We start from the raw sequence: 22,209 nt of genomic DNA, 5'->3' as shown, positions 1-22,209 counted from the left end.
GAAAACATTTTCTGAGGACCAGCAGATGCACGATAAAGGGGAGAGAACAGAGATGTGAGCACCGGAGACTGACACTCCATGCCTGGATCTACCACCAGAAGCTACAGACTCTGGGAAAGTTATTACTGTCTGCGCCTCAGTTTCCCCATCTGTAAAATAAGGCCCACAGCCCCCTCCCTTAGAGTGTAAACAAGACGAAAGGATGAGCCATGTTGTCAAAGAACACAGCAAGGAGGCAGAGATGTTTAATTAGCAGTAGCTACTACACAAAGCTAAACTCACACTTGTTGTGCACTTGTCATGCACTGGTCATCAAACAAGGAGGCGGAAGCACCCCCGCCACAACTGGGCAGCGTTACTTAGGCCGCTATGGCAAAGGAGAAATGGAAACACCATGGCATTTGTGAATGCAGAGGACATGCCACTTTCTCATTCTCTTTAAGTGACTGTAGTTAATACCCACCTGTCTGCAAATGACAAAGCAGATGCTTGTGGCAAGTGGCCAATGTACAGGACATCGTGCCCCACCCAGTTCTTGTCTGATTTCGCAAGTAAAGACGATGGCCAATTTACCCACTGAAAGCAAGGGCATGGAAAAGTGGATATTCCAAACAGGAGGTATTTTGATATTTGAAATCCCCATGTTTATTTTACTTAACAAAAGCTCCTTTACTTTTGTAGTTTTTGGTTAAGTTTGAATTCTGCCTGAAATGCTAGCTGAATCTGTCAACCCTGAAGTCGTGAAGATGTCAAGATCCAGATTCTGTTCTGTTCTCTCCACCACCCACCATAATCCCGAATAGTTGACATCACCCTTCTCTCCAAATTGAGAAAAGCCCACTCTTCCAAAGACAGACTTCAAGTCTAAAGAGCCTTTCGGCACAGAGGTCCTTATTAAGTGACTGACTCTACATATAAAGTAAACTGAGGGAATTAAAGTGGCAACAACCTATTCAGGGATTGTCAGCAGACTTGAAATCAAAAATGCACTCTAGCAAGTTTCATGTCCAATTTTATCTTCTCCCTTCACAACTACAGACAAAAATGAAATTCCATGGAAATTTACTAAAATAAATACTACATAGTCCGGATACTTCCATTCTATAACGGTATCAATTTTCCTGTGTTACAAATACACGAAATTAAATACTATTTTTTATCAATCTCAATGCCTAAAATAAATAGCCCTTAAATCTTCCTAACGAAGTAGCCAAAATTCACTGAAGGCAAGTTAATGAGTAACTGAACCCAAAACTACTGAAAAGACATTGTAATTAAATAAACAAAACCATGCGATTTCAACATATCATGGCCCTTCCTTACTACGTAACATACGAACTCAAGAATTTTCAACCTAAAAGACCTGCATATTGATAGTCTCTGCCCTGCCACCAAGAAAGCTATCGCCACCACTACATAGCACCTTCCTGCAACAATTAAGGAAAGGAAGGCAGACAGAAGCGGGAAGGCGGGAAGAGATTTGCAGAGGAGAGACTGACAAGATTCACTGCAGCGGGGGTGGTCCCGCTTCTTCACTGAGGTCCTAAGCGATGCAGCAGGTGCTCCGGCTCCTCTTCTGCTGACGACCTGAACACAAGGGGATTAAATTCATGCGAAAAGGTGCTGAGAACATCTGGCCTCCAATACTAACCACCCAATAAAACAAAGAAAATCCCAGCTCCAGTAAACACTGTGAGATTTCTTATTTAAAACATCAGGATTTGTATTATGAATTCTCTGCTGGGCTAAAATGTTAACCAGGATTGTATCACATAAGGGCATTTAGAAAGGAAAAAAAAGAAGCATGCTAGCTGACATTTACTGAGCCTGAAAGGCCAAGCCAGGCACGCTGCTCAAGCGCTTTACGTGCTTATTTATATCTTTCACTTGATCCTCATAACGACGCTCTGAAGGTGGTAGCATGATCCCCATTTTACAGGTGAGGAAACCAGGCAACAGAGAGGAGATTGGCCCAAGATCACACAATACATAACGGGTTGAGATTCCAACCTAAAAAGTCTCTGCTTCCAGAGACTATGCTTCTTAACCACTGTCCACCTCCTTTCATTTGAGATTAAGAATGTCACCGTAAAGAAAAAACTCAGGAAATGGAAAGCTATCAAATTTCCATCCCACTCACCACTATGCACTCCACTATTAAAGGTAAATCTCTTTCAAATCTCTTTCTACAGCAATCCTACGTAAGCGATTCAAGCTCTGGGAAGTCTTCTATGGACTTCTTCATTCAGTACATCACTTAATCCTTAGAGACCCACAAGCAGGCAGAGGTAGGTATTATAAACCCCAATTAACAAATGAGTACCCTTCAGAGAGTAGGTAAAACTGAACATTACCAGAAGCTTCTAAGTGGCAAAGGCAAGGTTAAACTCCCAGTCCATTTATAGTAGATGATGCCTTCCTCTGTCTAAATGAATTGAATCTCGTGGAATAACTGTAACTTCCATTCTATAACTTACAGAGATGGCTCCCTCCAGGACTTACCAAGGAAGCGTCCTTCCTATAGGCTCCTGCTGGGCTCTAGATGGTGCAAGGAGAGGAGGGGGGTGTGTATGTGGGGGGGGAATAGTTACTCTAACAGGAGCAACAGGAGAGTTGTCTGCACAAAGGCAATGAGAGCTCTGAGAATTTAAAAGGAGGAGCTGCTCCCAAAATACATAACCGGCTCTAGTTCTTTAGGGCAATGATCCACGAAGTGCAGGGCACCAATGGGCAGGGGGGAATGGAGACACAAAATGACTGAATAGGGAGAGAGAAAGGAAATCAAACTTTACTCACAGTTAACATATGTAAGACATCATGTCTTTCTGTGGACAACAGGTCAGCAGTCATGTGTCATACAACGTATCATAGGAGCTAAGGGAAGGCTGCCCCAGGATGGGCCACTTTGACATGAACATTACTTTGACTTAAAAGTAATCAAAACCTAGCAGATGGGGGGAAAGCTCTCTGCCTTCGCCTCAACTGCCTAAATTTACTTTGAAAGGAGAGCCTGTACCAGGAAGAGAGCTATTAACAGAGACTCCTCTTTACCTAAGAAACTGATCTGCACAATAGGGAAATCTTTGTTTTTCCAAACATCTCTTCTCACCTTCCTGCTAATGGCCTTCCTCCCCTTTGTATCCTCAGGCCCTACCCTCTCCTTAGCTCACAGAAGCTTCGCACTGCCTCACTGTCTTTGAAATTTCCTGTCTGTGTGGATTCCCCTTCTGTGTGCTATTGGATTTGATTTTTCTCCTGTTAATCTGACTCATGCCAATTTGATTCTAAATCCATCTAGAAGGATCTCAAAGGGCAGAGGAAAGTCTTCCTCCCCGACAGTATAAAATTATCCTATAAGGAAAGCAGGGTCCTGGCTCTTAGAGCTACCAGCAGGCTTAACATTCTGCAGTTTCGGGGGGCCAAGGCAAGTGGCATTACAAACCATTTTAACCAGTTTCAATGAAACTAGTTCTCACAAAATGTAAGAGGAGTTTTAAAAAAAGAGATTCCTTAAACAACAGAAGGATTAAACACTGATAATACAAGAATAAGCTAACAAGAAAATGGTGAAGTTGACCCTCTTGTCAGCTAGATGAATTAAATACGGTCATAATCTAAACAAATCTACAAGAAATTAATTTAAATTTTTTTCAAAGTCATCAAAGTAATGAACTGAAATACACTTATATACACTATCAACAGTATCAGATGAATATTAAATTTAAAAAATTTTAAGATGGGGCGCCTGGGTGGCACAGCGGTTAGGCGTCTGCCTTCGGCTCAGGGCGTGATCCCGGCGTTATGGGATCGAGCCCCACATCAGGCTTCTCTGCTATGAGCCTGCTTCTTCCTCTCCCACTCCCCCTGCTTGTGTTCCCTCTCTTGCTGGCTGTCTCTATCTCTGTCAAATAAATAAATAAAATCTCTAAAAAAAAAAAATTTAAGAATCTTATAATGCTTAATATCTTAAAATGTGAAAAAAAACAATTCAATAAACGAGTATATTATCTGTAATTTGTAAGATGTACATATATTGGGCTTTTGGGTTCATTTTCTTATTATGAAATACATAATTGAAAGGTTTTTAAGGTCACTGCTTAAGGAAACAGACTGCCTACGGATCAGAAATTAATACAGAAGCTACTGATGCTTCATTAGTAAAATGTTAAACATACCTATAGCTAAGAAAAAAATTAGTAAAATTTCCGTAACAATGAATATAAGCTGAATAAAGCTATAAAACCAAAGAAAAGAAAAGAAAAGACAAAAAAAAAAAAGAGTGACCCATTAAAAAAAAACCTCAGAACAGAAAGAAAATGAATCCAAGTAAATACCAGATATTCACAAGGCCTTCCAAGGAGACTGGTGATCCACAACTGTTTTCATCCCTAGCAGAGTTACAAGAAGAAGAATCTGCCATAAATAAGGGTAAGAAAATACCAGCTGAACTGTTAACCAACTTTTAATGTCTACACATGAGCTGAAGTGTTGGGTTAGAATCTCAAGGAGCCCCAAACACATGGCAAGTCTACACTCACCTGCCAACTCTTTCACTTGGGTCTTTACCAAATACATATAGACAGTGCACATAGAGATAGAACATAAGAGTTGAGAGACTCCCTATCACAGGCTCCCTATCTCCCTGGACACAGAGCCACAGGAAGAAAAGAGAGCTGAGAAACTTCCTCTAAAAAAACAGTAGGGCAGGGGTGCCTGGGTGGCTCAGCTGGTTAAGTGTCTGACTCTTGGTTTCAGCTCAGGCCATGATCTCAGGGTCGCGAGATTGATCCCCATGTGGGGCTCCATACTGGGCATGGAGCCTGCTTAAGATTCTCTCTCTCCGTCCCTCTGCTCTCTCTCGCTCTCTCATTTAAAAAAAAAAAAAAAAAAGTTAAAAAACAGTAGGGCAGAGAGATCTCTTGAGGAGAAGAAAGCCACAGACTGTAAAGCAAAGAAAACTCATTACTGTCCCCAAAACTAGAACAAGCTATAAAAGTAAGAGAGATTTCCCTCATTGTTTAGAAAGTTGGAAGTCTAGCTCTAAAACAGAGATCTCCAAGGTTTTACTGGGATCATTCTGAAGTTCTACTGAAAACAAAGTCCTAATCCCATTCTCAAAATATTTGAAGATAATGATGAACTGAATCTAACTCTTGCTACAGCGAAGTCCAGGCCCAGCCCATTCCCCCACATTAGCAGCATGACCAAAAAAGGGACAAGCCCTTTCCGGGGCGGGGGGGGGGGGGAGATATTACTGTTTGTTACACATAATGAGCAGTACACAATAAAATTATGGAACAAGAGGAGAACATGATTCATTAAAAAAAAATAGTCATACAATTTATATCTCTACAAACCCATATATAACCCTGATGTTGCAATCAGCAGACATAACTATGTTAAATGTACTACAGAATCTTGTGGGAAAGATGAACAGATGAACATGAACAGGGAAGGATTTCAGCAGAATAAAACAGAAACTGAACAGCTGAACAGAAAAGCTGGAAATAAAAATTACAACTTCCAAAATAACTACTACAATGAGCTTAACAGCAAAGTGGAAACAGCAGAAGGTTCTGCAAATCTGAAGAGGGGGAAAAAAACAATAATTTTAAAACAAACAAACAATAAAACTTTCCAAGATCTGTGTCACAATATCAAATGGCTTAACTACAGGTGTAACTGGGAGTCCTGGAAGGTGAGAAGAGAGAGAATGGGACAAAGAAATATCTGAGAAAATAACATCTGAGAACTTCCTAGATTGTGCTGAAGGACATCAACCTACAGAAACAAGAAGCTCACTCAATTCCAAGGAGGATAAATACAAAGAAAACCACACCTAGGCACATCACAGCCAAACTGCTGAAAACTAAAGATAAAGAGAAAATATCCAAAGCCACCACAGGAAAAGAGCCATATTGAATATTGGGAACAGCAATAAGACATGTAAGAAAGATATTTTTATCAAAAATAATGAAAATCGGAATGCAATGAAGTGACATTTTTAAAATGCTGAAAAAGGGGAAAAAAACAAATAGTCACACAGAGTTTTTTATCCAGCAAAAAACTTTCAAAAACGAAAGCACCAAAATATAAAACTCTTGAGCTGCAAAAACTCTGTTAAGGAAGAAAATATTTGGAAACTGAATAAGCAACAAAGGCCTCCTATCTAAAATATATAAAAGAATCAAGATACTCAGCAGTTAAAAAAAAAAAAAAGCAAACAATCCAAGTATAAAATGAGCCAAAGACCTAAAGAAACATTTCATCAAAAAGGAGACATAGATGGCAATCATTATTAACATTAATAGCCAACATCAATGGTCAACATCATTAGCCACTAGGGAAATGCAAACTAAAACCACAATGAGATATACATACTGGAACAGTTAAAATAAAAAATAGTAATAATACCAAGTTCTGATAAGGATGCATATCACTCATATGCTGCTGGTGGGGATGTAAAATGAGTACAACTACTCTGGAAAACAGTTTGGCAAGTTCTTACAAAACTAAATATGTACTTGCCATTGGACCCTGTAATCACACTCATAGATATTTATTTATTCAGAGAATTTAAAACTTAGCAGCTTTATTCTTGATACAAAAGTACTAGGAACAGCTCAAATGTTATTTGGGTGGATGGTTGAACAAATCCTGCATCCACACGATGGTTTACTACTCAGCAATAAAAAGGAAGAACTACTGATACACACAACAATCTGAATGGGCCATAAGGGTATTTTGGACTGTTTCTGTTTTTGCAATAAAACGTTATTATGATCTAAGACATGAGATACACTGTATAATAAATGGCTCACAAACATGCTCCTAGAAGCACATTCTGAGTATATTTCTGGCTCAATTTTTTATTAGGTGGGCATAAGTACTACTGTAGATATTCAGGAATATAACAAATATTAACACTACTATTTAACTTCCCAAATATTTATGGATTATATAGTGAATTCAGAAAAATGATGTCACTTTCAGTTGTTAGTATTTCTTGAACTGGGAATCTGCTTACTCCTGCAGTTTATTTTTAATTCACTTTTCAAAATTTTTATTCACTTGACTTTACTCAAAATTGTTTCTGTAAATTAAAATGGAGCCCATCTTGCAAAATGAAGATGATTCGTTTCACCTCTTATTCCTATCTTCAATCACAGCTGCAGAACATGATTTCCAGTGAAGACAGAACTGTTTATCAAATCTTCTTAAGAAAAAGTGCCATACCCATATGGTCACTCTTAATTAGTTTATTATCTTGGGTTTGGTGAAACCTTTTTTTTTTTAATTGAGGTATAGCCAACATACAGAGTTATATTAGTTTCAAGTGTACAACATAGTGATCCAACATGTATATGCATTATGAAATGATCACCAGGATAAGTACAGTTACTCTTGTCACCAAAGTTATTACAACAGCATTGGCTATATTTCTTATGCTGTACTCTTCATCTCTGTGACTTACTTATTTTATAAATGGAAGTCTGTACCTCTTAATTCCCCTCCCCCTCCCCCCTCTGGCAACCACCAGTTTGTTCTCTGTATCTACAGTCTACTTGTTTTTATTTTTTTGATCCCACATACAAGTGAAATCACAAGGTATTTGTCATTCTCTGTCTTATTTCACTTAGCATAATACATTCTAGGTCCATCCATGTTTTTGCTGAGTAACAATCTCTTATATACGGGGTGCACTCTTTTTTATCCATTCATCTACTGATAGACTCTTACGTTGCTCCCATTGCAAATGATGCTGCAATGTACACAGGGGTGCATATATCTCTTTGAATTCGTGCTTTCGTTTTCTTCAGATAAATACCCAGAAGCAGAATTGCTGCATCATATGGTAGTTCTATTTTCAATTTTTTTTAGTAGTCTCCATACTGTTTTCCATAGTGGCTGCACCAAATTTACTTTCCCACCAATAGTGCATGAGGGTTCCCTTTTGCTATTTCTTGTCCTTCTGATAGTAGCATTCTGACAGGTATGAGGTGATATCTCACTGTGGTTCTGACTTGCATTTCCCTAATGGTTAGTGATGTTGAGCATCTTTTCATGTGTCTGTTGGCTATCTGTATGTCTTCTTTGGAAAAATGTGTATTCAGGTCCTCTGCCCATTTTTTACTAAGGGCATTTTGCTTAATGAAAAAGGTAAGGCTCAAAATGTTACATACGGTATAATTCAATGTATATAACATTCTCAAAATAACACAACTACAGACAAAGAGAACAGGGTATAGGGGCCAGGGGGTAGGGTAGATGAGACTACAAAGAAAATGCACAGAAAGATCTTGCATAGTGATGAAACAGTACCACATCTTGATTGCGCCAATGGTGAGACAAATCTACACATAATAAAATTGTACAGACCTACACCTACACACAATGTAACTGAAAATATAGTGAACAGTGAATAAGGTCGGTAGCCTAGTTAACAGTAATATACTAATATCAATTACCTGGTTTTGATATTGTAGTACCAGGTATACCAGATGTCCCCTGGGGAAAGCTGGAGAGAGGGTACATGGGACTGTAAATTTTTTGAAATTTCCTGTGAGACTATAATTATTTAAAAATAAAAAGAACACAAACTAAAGACATCTTCCAATAAGCCAAAGCTAAACAGATCCAGACTACAAAAGATGCTAAAGTTCTTCAGACTGAATGGAAATGATACTAACCGGACCAGACAGAAGAAGAAAGGAAGAACACCAAAAAGACATCAACTCAAAAATTTTCATTAATTCAACTAATATTTGTTAAATATCTTTTCTACAATAGTTCCTATGGTCAGTGCCATGGAATAAAGGACAAATAATATGCAATCACACAGCCTAGCTTACAAACCTATAAATGAATATTACCAACACAGATATTGAAGATTCTGTCAATCGAAGTGCTTAAACACCGCCTGTAGTCATACAGAAAAGGAAGTTGTCACTACAAAACAATAAGAAAGCCTTCTTGGAGCTGAATTTACAAATGAATGTTAAGTGAACAAGTGAGGGACAGTATTCTAGGCAGAGTCCAGCCACTGAAGCACAGAAGAGTTAAGACACAAATGCGCAACTCCAAGGGTTCAACACACCTGGAGAATAAGGTGGAGGAAAACACCTCATTACAGGAAATGATGAAGGGCAGACTGCAGGGAGGGCAAGCAGAGCACACAATCTCTGCTGAAGTTCAGACTTCACTCTGTAAGCAATCAGGAGAGTTTGAAGGAATTTAATTAGGACAGCAATAGAAGATGGGCCTTTCAGGAAGACAACTCTGGCAGTAAGGACGATGCATTAGAGAAAAGTGACATAGGAGGTTAGAACAATAATCTAATAGTCCAGGGAAGAGGTGGTAATAAGCTTAAACTGAAACAGGATAAAAGAGCATGGAAATAAATGGGCATGCACCAACTAGTTAAGGATAAAGAAGAAAAGGGAAGGACTGAGAATCACGCCCACATTTCCAACTTGGGTGCTGAAAAGATGTTACTTGCATTGATCTCAAAAGGGAGCAGAGCAGTAGGGAGCAGATTTCAATGGAAAGATAATCATTACACTGTTGGGGAATGTGAACTTGAGGTACAGGGGGATCTCCAGTATCTAGTACATACAGAGTTCGAGCCTGGGGTAAGAGGCCACAATCACCAGCACTGGCTGTAAAAGCAGTAATAGGTGGATTGCCAAAGGGGACGAGTACAAAATGAGAAGGAAACAGCATTGGAGATCAAATCCTAGAAGAAAGGGACTCTTTTAAACGCCAGTGGGGGTGTGAACTGTTATACTTGTTGTCAGTACATGTTCAGACTTAAATTATTTCAACCAATAATTCTTTCAGTGATATATCTTAAAGGAATAAACACAAATGTGGGCAAAGATCTATACATATTCTCCCTTCAATGTTATTTCTTTTTTTTTTTTTAAGATTTTATTTATTTATGTGACAGATAGACAGCCAGCGAGAGAGGGAACACAGCAGGGGGAGTGGGAGAGGAAGAAGCAGACTCACAGTGGAGGAGCCCGATGTGGGGCTCGATCCCGGAACGCCGGGATCACGCCCTGAGCCGAAGGCAGACGCTTAACGACTGCACCACCCAGGCGCCCCTCAATGTTATTTCTAATAATAAAACAGAGAAGAAATTAAATATGCCAAACAAAAGAATCAATTTAGAGCAAATTATGCTAGATCTATAAAATAAATTATTACGTATTGGGTAGCATTTCAGAAGACTTTTTAATCATGGGATAAAATTCTTATGACACTGAACAAAAAAGCATACAAAACAGTATCTGCAGTATTTATTGATACAAGACTATTTCCTGAATACCTGTTATGTACTACTACTCAGGTCCTGGACATAAAACACAGTAAAAGACAAACAATTTCTTGTGTTTGTAAAGTTTGGATTCTACTGGAAAGTGACCCAGAAAGCGTAAATAAACCTGTAAGGGAATCTCAAATGAAATAAATGCTAAAAAGAAAAACATAACAGGTGATATAATGAGAATATGATCAATTATATAAAAATATCTGGACTTAAAAGAAATAAGCCTCAAGACTAATAGTAAAAATAATGTAAAATAAAAATTTAAAACAAAGCAAATTTAAGGTGGCTTAGTAAATGGTCTAGAAAAATGAAGGTGTAATTGTAAACACAAAGTGCTCGGGCCCTCGACGGTTTCTCCTTCATCATCATTAGGAGGTGCAACTTCCACAAAAACTCTCACTTTCCCACTCTGGAACCAGGAAACTCAGGAAGTACAGGAAAGCAACATGTGTAAGGAAGCCTATGCTTTTGCTGAGCTGCTCGGGGCCAAAATGAACGCGTCTGTAACGCGGAAGGTAGAAAATCTCACATGTGAGCCTTCCATCTACGAGCTAAGACGGGATTTTTTCCATTTTCCATCTTCATTGTAGTACAAGCCTCCACCCCCACAGACACACACACACACACACTCACCTAAGTGCATTCATTCACTCACTGAACCAGTATTACATGGCAGTACGGCAGGGACTCACTTAAATCCCACTGGCCCTAGAAACAAGACTGAAAATGCTATTGAAACTTAAGGACCGCTTCCCAAAATGCAAGCGTCAGACTGTTGTAAGCAATTTGTGAAAAGATTAAACTGGAAAAAAGCATGAAAAATAATGACACAGTTGTACAACATATTACAGAAGCACCCTGTGAAAGTATTTTCTCTGTATCTAAAACACACACACACACACCTGAACATTTATCCTCATCAAATCACCCTTCAGCAGGTAATTGATAGAATGTCTTTATATCAGAGACAGAGAAATAAGAAAGCATGTATATAATTCCATGAAGAAACTGCTGGGATTCACTCAAAAAAAAAAAAAAAACCCACAAAAATATTCCCAGTATTCTGAAATATTTCCAAAATGTAAATGTGATTTAAATTAATATTAACTACTTGTTTTCAAAAACGTCAATTGTCAGAATGAGATATTATCTCATTAGAGACTGGTTAAATAAAGCACTTTGTAGAGGTTTGGTGACATCATAAACTCCATTAAAACCATAATACAGCAATGCTTACCAGCACAAAGATCAGGCAAAACCCAGAACAATCTAGAATCAGTCTGATGTGGAAAGCAAAAGAGTAAAACAACTTCCTCTCTGCTCCCACGTCCTTGAGAACTGCTACCTAATATATGTCCTCCAGCCAGACATCCATCCTGAAGTAAGAGCCGAGTACACTGGGATTAAAATGTAACAGTGAACCAGGTAGAGACGTAGTACGTCAAGGAGTAACCAAGAGCTACAGGAATCAAAACCCAGCTGCTCCTAAAGCTTCCCCAACCCAAAGAACCATAACACAGTCCCTGGACTTTGCTCTCCACTATCCACACTCCTGCCTTTCCAGGTCTCATCCAGTCTCACAGTTTTGGTGCCAAATGCACAACTGACAACTCCCAAATCTACATCTCCAGGCAAGACCACCCCCCTGAACTTCGAAAGGGGATACCTAACAGTGACCTCAACATCTTCACATGGAGGTCTAACAGGCACTCAAATTTAACCTGCCCAGGAATGAACCCTCACTGCCACCTGCAATCTGCCCCATCTCAGTTCATGGCAGCTCCACATTCGGAGATGCTCAGGTCAAAAACCCTGTACATCCTTAACTTCTCTCCCTCACACACCTCACACTGGCTCCATCAGGAAATCCTACTGGTGGTTCTGCCTTCTAAATATATCCAAATCAGACTGCTCCCCCCACCTCAACTGTTTCCATCCTAACTCGAGCTGTCAGGCAGCTCTCACCCTGACACGTCCACATGGCTGGTCTCCTGCCTCTATGCTTTGTTCCCAATTCCATCAAAAGGGAAGTCAGATCACATCTCGCCTCCATTCAAAACCCTTTAATGGCTGTTCCTCTCATTCAGATAAAAGCCAGAACCCTTGCGATGACCTGGAAGAGCTACCGGCCCTGCCTCCTTCCTTCGCTTTACCACTGTCCCTATCTCTCTCCTTCTACTTCAGGCCACCTCCTTGCTCTGGCCTCCTCCCAGCTCTCCCTACACAGAAGGGAGCAGCCAGCCCTAAGACCTTTGCATTGGCTATGACCTCTCCTGGAATGTTCCTCCCCACCCACCCCACACCCCTCGTGGCTCCTTCAAATCTCTATTTGAATACCATCTTCTCTGACCCAACCCCAACATAAAACTGCAACTTCTTTAATGATTTCTTTTTCTCCATAGTACCTATCACCTTCTGATACGCTCTGTGTATGTGTGTAATTAACTCATTTATCTCCTTTACTGCCTAAAATGTCAGCTCTGAGGATAGGGATTTTTTTAGTATTTACTTCACAGATTTATCCCCAGTGCACAGAACAGTACGTGCACATAGTAGGTATTCGATAACTAGTTGCTTAAAGAATGAAGTTTGTACGGCGTTTCATTCCTACTTTTTATATAGGAGAAACTAAAGAATTACAAGATTACCAGATTTTAGATGTGTTTATTTGGACCTTTTCCTTGATGACCTCACCCAGTGATCTCATGTAGAGCTGCACAGCACTTAAAATCTCAGCCAGATTGTTTTCTGTGAGTAAATTTCTAGGGGATAGTTCTGGTTTAAAACCTACTCTTAAAGATGACATCTATAGGAGCAAAGACATTTAAAGAGAATAATCAACAATTTTCCACTTTATGCCTTCCTTTATTTTTTTCTCAAATAAAAAAGGTCAAAATTCAAAAAAAATACTGAAGCAAAAGTAAATACCATACTACATCTTCATGTAGAGGATGAGGTGGCAATCTTATTAACACACAACAATTAAAAAAAGATATCAGAAGTTTTACCTTTTCTTCTGGGTGTGATTAAATGGAGGGAGGGCACTTCTCAGCAGAGGGTCACAGATAAGAAATTAACAGGCTGGAAATCAAAGCATCCAGGCTTCAAACCAAGAACATCCTGACAGTGCCTTTCTTGCAAATTGAAGACTGACAAAGCATATTAATGAGAAATACTGTTAAAATGCTATTCAGACATGGGTCTTCAGTTTCAGCTTTCCCAAAGGAATTGGTTGTAAAGAGGAAGGGGAAAGTTAGACGTAGAAGAACCGAAGCATGTTTACGTTTTCCATTCACTCCTGTACACTGAGAGCTAATGAAGCAAACCATCATCTGCATTGGCAGAAACCCAGGAAGGGAGAGAGGCCAGTCAAGGAAGTAATGCAAAAGAAATGCGAAAATGCCTTCGACAACCCTACCTTGGCTTTAATTCAATGTAAGAAGCATGATGACAGTGCTCATGAATATTAAAATCTAAAGAAACATCCAGCCAAAGGGAGTTTATTCATCTGTGTTCAAGACAATCCAAAGCATGGGATCGAACATTCTCTCAGAAGTAGAGGACACCCTACGCCCCACCCAACCTATACTAACACAATGGTTTTTAATTTCGAGAGAACTACACGTATCAATCTGCCCAGCTATGTTGTGCTTTGAAGAAATAACACAAGGAAAGGTTTAAATACTAGGTATATGCAAAATCACTCTGAAAGTAGTATCATGGTACCAATTTTATTGTGAACATTCAACTAATGTTAAACAGCAAGACCCCTCATACAAATGCATCTATTGACAATGCCGCACCAGGCCCAAATTTCTAAGCCTTCATAGGACGTTGCCACTTGCCTACATAAGTACGTTTCTAAACCATACAGTCCTTGATCCCTGCTGAGCTCAATTTGCAGTAACAGTTTGCTGTCTACCAATCACGACGGTTTCCACCATGACAACCTGCTCTGCGATCACTTCCCTTTAATGCTCTGCTGACACCTGCCCACTCCACTCCACCTAAGCCAGTCCTGAGATGAACCATTTTTAGTGCTAATTTGACGCCTGACAGAACAAACTGAAACTTTTTCCAAAGTAATACTCTACGAAACAAAAGACTCCCCACAGCCCACCAATCTGGCGGAACAAAAACGGGGAACTAGGACCTGTCCACCCAATGGCTGATGGAAAAGCAGACATGAAAAAATGCCCAACCTTACATGATACTGAGGAAGTGCAAATTAAAGCCAACACTGTGTTACACCATTGTCACTTACTAGATCAGCAAAGATTAATACGAAAACCCCCAGTGTTTGCCAGGATGGGGAGACATGGCCTCTCACACTCTATGGGTGGGAGTATAAATGGTAAATTAAGCTTTTTAGGACTGCAAAGAATCCAAAAGATCACAACTAGATTCCAAGGAGGAAAATACGTATTTCCCAAAATGCAATCTATGATGACAACTGAATTGGAAGTCAGGTGTAAGGTACTGTTTGGCTTTAGGAGAAACACAAAGGGTTAATGATTCTTTGAAGCCCTCGACTTTGTGACCCTCCACCCCCATCTCCTGGCCACAGCTGACTGGACCAAGACAGGCACTACCCAAAAGGGGCCAGTTTCCCTCCCAGGAATGTGGAACTGGGTCTTCAAATCTGGTTTATTCTAGTCACACTAACTCTTCAAGAAAGGAAATGTTAACTCAAGATCTTTATCTGAAGAAGTCTCGCATTCCAGGGATACTTACTCTATTCCTATTTAGCACACAAACAACATTTGAGGATTCAATAAACCAACTTTCACTCTTAAGATTATTTTCTGCTTATATTTTTGTTTTCCTAAACTCCCTCCCCAGTCTTTCTAATTTCAATAGTGGTAATTTATATCATTTTATCTAATTACCATATTCATTCCTTCTTAAGAACATTATTTACATTTCTTAGATTGAGTCTAGTATAACTAGAGTCAACATATCCCAAACCTCACCCTCTACTTCAGAATATTATTCTTTATAGAATTATAGGATTTCTGGTAAATCTTTTTAGGGTTTTTTTTTTTTTAACTAGGAATTTTAAATCAATGAATCCTATAAGAAATTTTCCAAAAGGAGCCAAAAAAATTGTCGTCTCTTGGGGTGCCGGGATGGCTCAGTTGGTTAAGCGTTCGACTCTTGATTTCCGCTCAGGTCATGATCTCAGGTCTTGAAATCAAGCCCCACACAGGGCTCCGTGCTCAGCCAGGAGTCTGCTTGAGCTTTTTTCTCCCCCCCTGCTCCTTCCCCTCTTCCCCACCCCTCCACACCACATGCACATGTGTGCTCTCTCTTGTTCTGAAATAATAAATAAATCTTTTAAAAAAATGGTCCTCTATTCATTTTAAAAACTTACTTTTAGTGGTGACTGCCATTTACCAACAGATGAAGGCCAGTTTTCGCTCATCATTTGTTTCATTATTTTCCAATCTGTTATAGAATTATACAAATTATAGATGTGACTCATCCTTCAAAATGTAAAGTTTGACTTTTAAAAATTATCATGGCTTTAATTGTCTTTTCTCATAAACCAATCATTCTGACCAGAGGCTCTGGCAGGACCTAACAATTAACACTCAGAAAGGCAAGAAGATACATACATTGTTATTCCAATCATAATGCTCAACTATGACAACACAAATTCAAGCTTTCAAAGCACTTAATTCTGCTTAAGATGCAATCATGTTGCAGGCTTTGAAAATAACGCACTCCTCCACCCTGTTTTTAGAGAACTTTGAAAAATCAGACAATATGCTTCCTTTCAAAACACCAACTGCTTACAGAGGAAAAGAAAGAAACAGACAAATGATCTTGCCAAGAAACATTTCTGCAGCTTCTCTTGGTAGAGTAGCCCTTTCAGTGGCTACAAAGATTAAAATTCAATCCTTGATTGGATTGATGATATACCACCTTTTATTATTTAGAACTGAATTTCAGAACAGAAAAGAGCTAAGAGAACTCTCAATCGTTTCCAACTTTTGAAAGTATAAGGGACCCCTCTGTAATACTAAAAAAAAAAAAAAAAAAAAAAAAAAAAAAAAAAAACTGAGGATTCTTATAATAGTTGTATCTACTGATTGAGAAGTAAAGGGAAAAAAAACTGCAAGTACACGGTAATTCTTTAAAAGCACCTGCAGGGGCGCCTGGGTGGCACAGCGGTTAAGCGTCTGCCTTCGGCTCAGGGCGTGATCCCGGCGTTCTGGGATCGAGCCCCACATCAGGCTCCTCTGCTATGAGCCTGCTTCTTCCTCCCCCACTCCCCATGCTTGTTTCCCTCTCTCGCTGGCTGTCTCTCTCTCTGTCGAATAAATAAATAAAATCTTTAAAAAAATAAAAAATAAAAAAATAAAAAAAATAAAAGCACCTGCAAATATCGGCAGAACTGTAAAACATAAATCTATGTTTTATTACAGAGCCAGTTAGTGTCAGAACTAGGTCTAAAACCAAGTCTCCAGACTTACAATACAGATGGGGCTCTAAGAATCTGGGGTCATTCATCATAGAGGAAGGTTTTCTTTTAGGCACCCCCAAGAATCTGGGGTCATTCATCATAGAGGAAGGTTTTCTTTTAGGCACCCCCAATAATTCCTTCAGGGACTAGACAAGGTGATTTTAAAGTTCTTATGGAAAACCAAGCAAAGAGAAACAAGGCAATTCTGAAAAAGAAGACTAAAGAGTAGGGAGCATCCCTATCAAATACTGAAATGTTATAAGGCTACAATAATTAAAACAGCATGGTGCTGATCTCTGAGGAAATCAACTTAATAACCAGACAGATTAGAAAGTACACAAACTGACTAAAACATATTGAAGAACTCAGTATAAAATGGATGAGGCATTTCAAATCACTGGGGTAAGAATTATTCATTAAATGCTATTGTATCAACAACTGAGTACCCTGTTGGCAGAGGAGAAAAAAATCCGAGATTGAGTCCTTACCTCACGCCTTATATTGCATGAAGTTCTAAATGGAGCAAAAATATATAAAATGAAACCACTATAGAACTAGAAGAAACACAGATGGATATTTTTCTAATAATCTTGTAGTGGACAAGGTGTTTCAAAGCATGACTGAAAAACAATACAAGTCAAACATGAAACTACTTGAAAACATAAAATATTACTTCATTACAGAAAATTTCATGAACAAAGTCAAGATTAGGCATTAAATGAAGTCCCCTCCAAGCACTACAAACCCAACCAGCACACAACTCAGGTTCTATGCCAAGCAAGTACAGCACTGTTTCTGTATTTCATTCAATCCCAAATCACTAGAAGTTTTAAAACAACAAAAAAATCAAATCCTACCAAATGCATGGTAACAACCTCAAACGTTGTCTAGGCCTATGACATGAGGCTTCTACAGCACGACCCACAACTTATTACCTCCACTCACGTTAGAAACTACCAGACATACAATTAGGCAATGTCCTTCACTATGCATTTTGGGAACACAGTTGAATTTCAACAAAACATACACAGAGTAAAGAGACGAAGAGGTTAATAGTTTCCCCAGAATAAGCTTGCTCTGGGGTATATGGCCAGACTGGCAACATGCAGGTTCAGCAGTGAATGCTTACCAAATTTACAGCATCAACAGAGATTACTGAGCATCTACGGTATGTAATGTATTATGCCAAACTCCAAGATGATAAAGAGCTAGTCTTCTGCCTCCCAGAAACTAGCTTATTAGTCAAACGATGGGGAAAGGGTATCTGTTGGTATCTGCTTACCAACAGCAGTAACATATGTTATGCTTCAATTGCAAATCTCCCCAGATGACTGCCTGAATGAAGCAAAATTACACTTATCTAACTTATTACTATAAGCAAGTCATAACTAACCATGTGATTTTTTTTAAAACTAGTTATACGTATACCTAAGTGACTCAGCTCAAAACCTAAAGGCACTACTGTAATAGCGTATCAGCTAAGTGAGGTACTCCACCTGCAGGGGTGTGTAAACAGCTGTTATTTAAATTGAGATCATTAGGGGCACCTGGGTGGCTCAGTCAGTTAAGTGTCTGGCTCTTGATTTCAGCTCAGGTCATGATCTCAGGGTCGTGAGATCAAGCTCCAAGTCGGGCTACACGCTGAGCCTGGAGCCTACTTAAGATTCTCTTTCTTGGGACGCCTGGGTGGCTCAGTGGGTTAAGCATCTGCCTTCAGCTCAGGTCATGATCACAGGGTCCTGGGATCCAGTACCATATAGGGCTCCTTGCTCAGCAGGGAGCCTGCTTCTTCCCTCTGCCTGCTGCTCCCCCTGCTCGTCCTCTCTCTCTCTCTCTGACAAATAAATAAATGAAATGTTTAAAAAAAATTCAGATCATTAGTTAACATATCACCTTGATCCAGAAACCATGTTATTTTTATTTCCATGCACTTTTCTCCCCTTTATCCATATCTGTTATTTCTTCAAGTTCTTATCAATTCATTCTTCCTTTTTGACCTAGACATATTACTTATTATAATTACACAATAGCTCACTTCAGTCCATTTGTTTGAAAGCTTTTCTTCCTTCTTTGCTTCCCAAACTACTGCTTGGGAGAATTATACTATGGGTTGTACGATGGAGGCTCCAATCTGGAGGGAGTTTGCCACTACACTACTGTCTTTACCAGGAGCATGGAACGGTGGCATTCCTCCACTCTCTTGGCCGTTTAGCATGAGCTATCACAACTACCAAAGGAGTAATAACTGTTTTCATTTTTTCCACTTAAAAGACTCTGAAGCGGTTACGACTTTCTGTAAGGTCAGTCTACAAGGCAATACTGACTTTGCAAAGAGATTACAAAACCTCTTATTCCCCTATGTACCTTCAACACACAAATACTAGCAACTGAAATTCCTGAATAATTATCCCATCTCTTTGCTGCCGGTGAATGTGCTCTACATAACTGAACATAAAACTACGAATATTTTACAAGTTCCTTATTTTAATTTAAAAAAATGATTGAACTGGGCATCTGGGAGGCTCACTCAGTTAAGCATCTGCCTTCGGCTCAGGTCATGATCCCAACATCCTGGGATGGAGTCCCGCATCTGTCCCCTTGCTCAGTGGGGAGCCTGCCTCTCCCTTTGCCTGCTGCTCCCCCTGCTTATGCTTGCTCTCAATCTGTCTCTTTCTCTAATAAATAAATAAAATCTTTTAAAAAAATTATTGAACTCAAAATAAGTCATCCTTTTACCTGGTTAATTATGAAAAAAAATGAATGAAATTATAAGTCAACTCCAATGAGCTGTCCTTAATAAACTGCTATAATGAATAATTCCACTGGTTAGCAACCAGAACTCTCAATAAACTGCATTAAATGTATCAAATACAGAATAGGTGAACAGAGGCCATATAGTGTTAATTCCAGATTCTATTACTGTTTCATAAAAATTATGTTCACTGCATAGTAATGGAAATTAAAGTCACACTTTTACTCTACAAATAAGCACTCTAGAGAAGTACTCTTAGCAAGTATTTCCCAGGAATTAATAAAACATTCTCATTTGCCACAGTCAGGGATTTTTCATAGAAAAGACCTGTAAAATTCTGAAATGTGCCATTTGCATTCTAGCAGAAACTATTAGCCCTCAAGAAAAAGCAGTAGGAAAAAAAAAAAAGCGTTCTAATTTATTGGCCCCTTACAACTAAGTAATCTATGATGCCAGAGAAAGAGGCACCTAGAAGGAAGTGCCTTTGTTATAATGTTTGCTGAATCTCCATAATCCTGCCAAACCAAGTAAGTGTCTTTTGGGGAGGAAGTGGAGATGGTAGGAGAGCACCAAGGGTACCTCTTAAAAGTTAGAGGTTTAAGTAAACATTAAGCAAAAATGGCAGTATCTTACAGGAGGTCACAGATTCAATGCACTGAGCCCAAAATGTACTTTACTGAACTGAGTTTTCAGGACCTTTTGGAGCACATCAAATCTCTGGTAAGCCTGCTGGCTTCTGCACTCCAAATCTTTCCAGGTTACACAAGTGTCAACTCCTATTACTATCTATCTATATGAAGAGACAGAACTGGTTTTTATGGACCCTCCTAATCACAAAAGCAAACTACAACAAAGCTAGAGTTGCTTCAAAAGACTGCCAAGGCTTTAAGAAGAGGAAAGGGGATACTTACGTGTAAATGTAATACAGAAATGTAATTTAAAGATAGTCCAAACTGTTGGAAGAACAACTATTGTTAAAATGTCTATACTACTCAAAGCAATCTACACATTTGATGCAATTCCTGTCAAAACACCAACAGCATTTTTCACAGAACTAGAACAAACAATGCTAAAATGTGTATGGAATCACAAAAGACCTCAAACAGCCAAAGCAATCTTGAGAAAGAAAAACGAAACTGGAGATATCATAATTCTGGATTTCAAGTTATATTACAAAGCAGTCTTAATTAAAACAGTATGGTACTGGCACAAAAACAGACACATAGATCAATGGAATAAAACAGAAAACCTAGAAATAAAACCACAATTACATGGCCAATTAATCTTCTACAAAAGAGGAATGAATATACAATGGGAAAAAAGTCTCTACAACAAATGGTGTTAGGAAAACTGGACAGCCACATGCAAAAGAATGAAACTGGACCACTTTCTTCCACCACACATAAAAATAAACTCAAAATGGATTAAAGACCTAAATGTGAGACCTGAAACCATAAAAACCCTTGAAGAGAGCACAGACAGTAAGTTCTCTAACACTGGCCATAGCAACATTTTCTTGCTATGTCTCCTGGGACAAGGAAAATAAAAGCAAAAATAAACTACTGGGACTACATCAAAATAAAGCACTTCTGCACAGTGGAAGAAGCAATCAACAAAACCAAAAGGCAACCTATTGAATGGGGAAAGATATTTGCAAATGACATATCTAATAGAGGATTAAAACCCAAAATATATAAAGAACTGATACAACTCAATACCCCCCAAAAACAATCCAATTAAAAAATGGGCAGAAGATGTAAACAGACTTTTTGCCAAAGAAGACTTACAGATGGCCAACAGACACATGAAAAGATGCTCAACATCACTCATCGTCTGAGGAACGCAAATCAAAACTACAATGAGATATCACCTCACACTGATCAGAATGGCTAAAATCAAAAATGCAAGAAACAATAAGTGTTAGCGAGGATGTAGAGAAAGGGTAACCCACTTGCACTGTTGGTGGGAATGTAAACTGGTGCAGCCACTGTGGAACACAGTATGGAGGTTCCTCAGAAAGTTAAAAGTAGAACTACCCTATGATCCAGCAATTGCAATACTAGGTATTTACCTCCAAAATACAAAAACACTAATTCAAAGGGAAACATGCACCCCCATGTTTAATGCAGCATTATTTACAACTGCCAAGCTATGGAATCAGCCCAAGTGTCCTTTGATAGATGAATGCATAAAGAAGTGGTACATACATACATACGTACACACACACACACACACACACACACACACACACACACACAGACTGGAATATTACTCAGCCATAAAAAAGAAGGAAATCTTGTCATTTGCAACAACATGGGATGGATCCAGAAAGTATAATGCTAAGCGAAGTCAGTCAATCAGACAAATACCATATGCTCTCATTCACATGTGAAATTTAAAAAACAAAATAAAACAAGCAAAGGAAAAAAGAGACAGATAGTCAAACCAAGAAACGGGCTCTTAACTGATAGTTACGAGAGGGGCACAGGGTGAGGGGATGGGGGAAATAAGGGAAGAGGGTTAAAGAGTACATGATGGAAAAGAAAAATAAGGTATAAGACCAAACAAACAAAAGAAAAAAAAATGAAAACATGGGACTCATTCAAAAATTCATAAGGAATTTTAAAAAATAAATAAAATAACAAATGAAAAAAAATA

At 38.9% G+C, this 22,209-nt stretch overlaps 1 protein-coding gene across 4 annotated transcripts in view; it reads right to left on the bottom strand.

The window, feature by feature from the left end:
• WASF3 (WASP family member 3) overlaps positions 1-22,209 on the bottom strand; it is a 122,805-nt gene that overhangs the window by 75,660 nt on the left and 24,936 nt on the right. Inside the window, exon 1 of one of the 4 annotated variants that reach the window (XM_008692165.2) lies at positions 15,705-15,837. The exons of 2 other annotated variants lie outside the window; for them this stretch is intronic. The gene's annotated coding sequence lies outside the window, so the exon portion shown is untranslated. Of the gene's footprint in view, positions 1-9,097; positions 9,730-15,704; positions 15,838-22,209 lie in introns of those variants that run through there. One more of the 4 variants, XM_008692164.2, reaches the window with a different exon arrangement.

The sequence above is a fragment of the Ursus maritimus genome, unplaced genomic scaffold, assembly GCF_017311325.1.
Source record: "Ursus maritimus isolate PB19 unplaced genomic scaffold, ASM1731132v1 scaffold_10, whole genome shotgun sequence".
NCBI classification, from domain to species: domain Eukaryota; kingdom Metazoa; phylum Chordata; class Mammalia; order Carnivora; family Ursidae; genus Ursus; species Ursus maritimus.
This window is presented reverse-complemented; position numbering and strand designations above follow the sequence as displayed.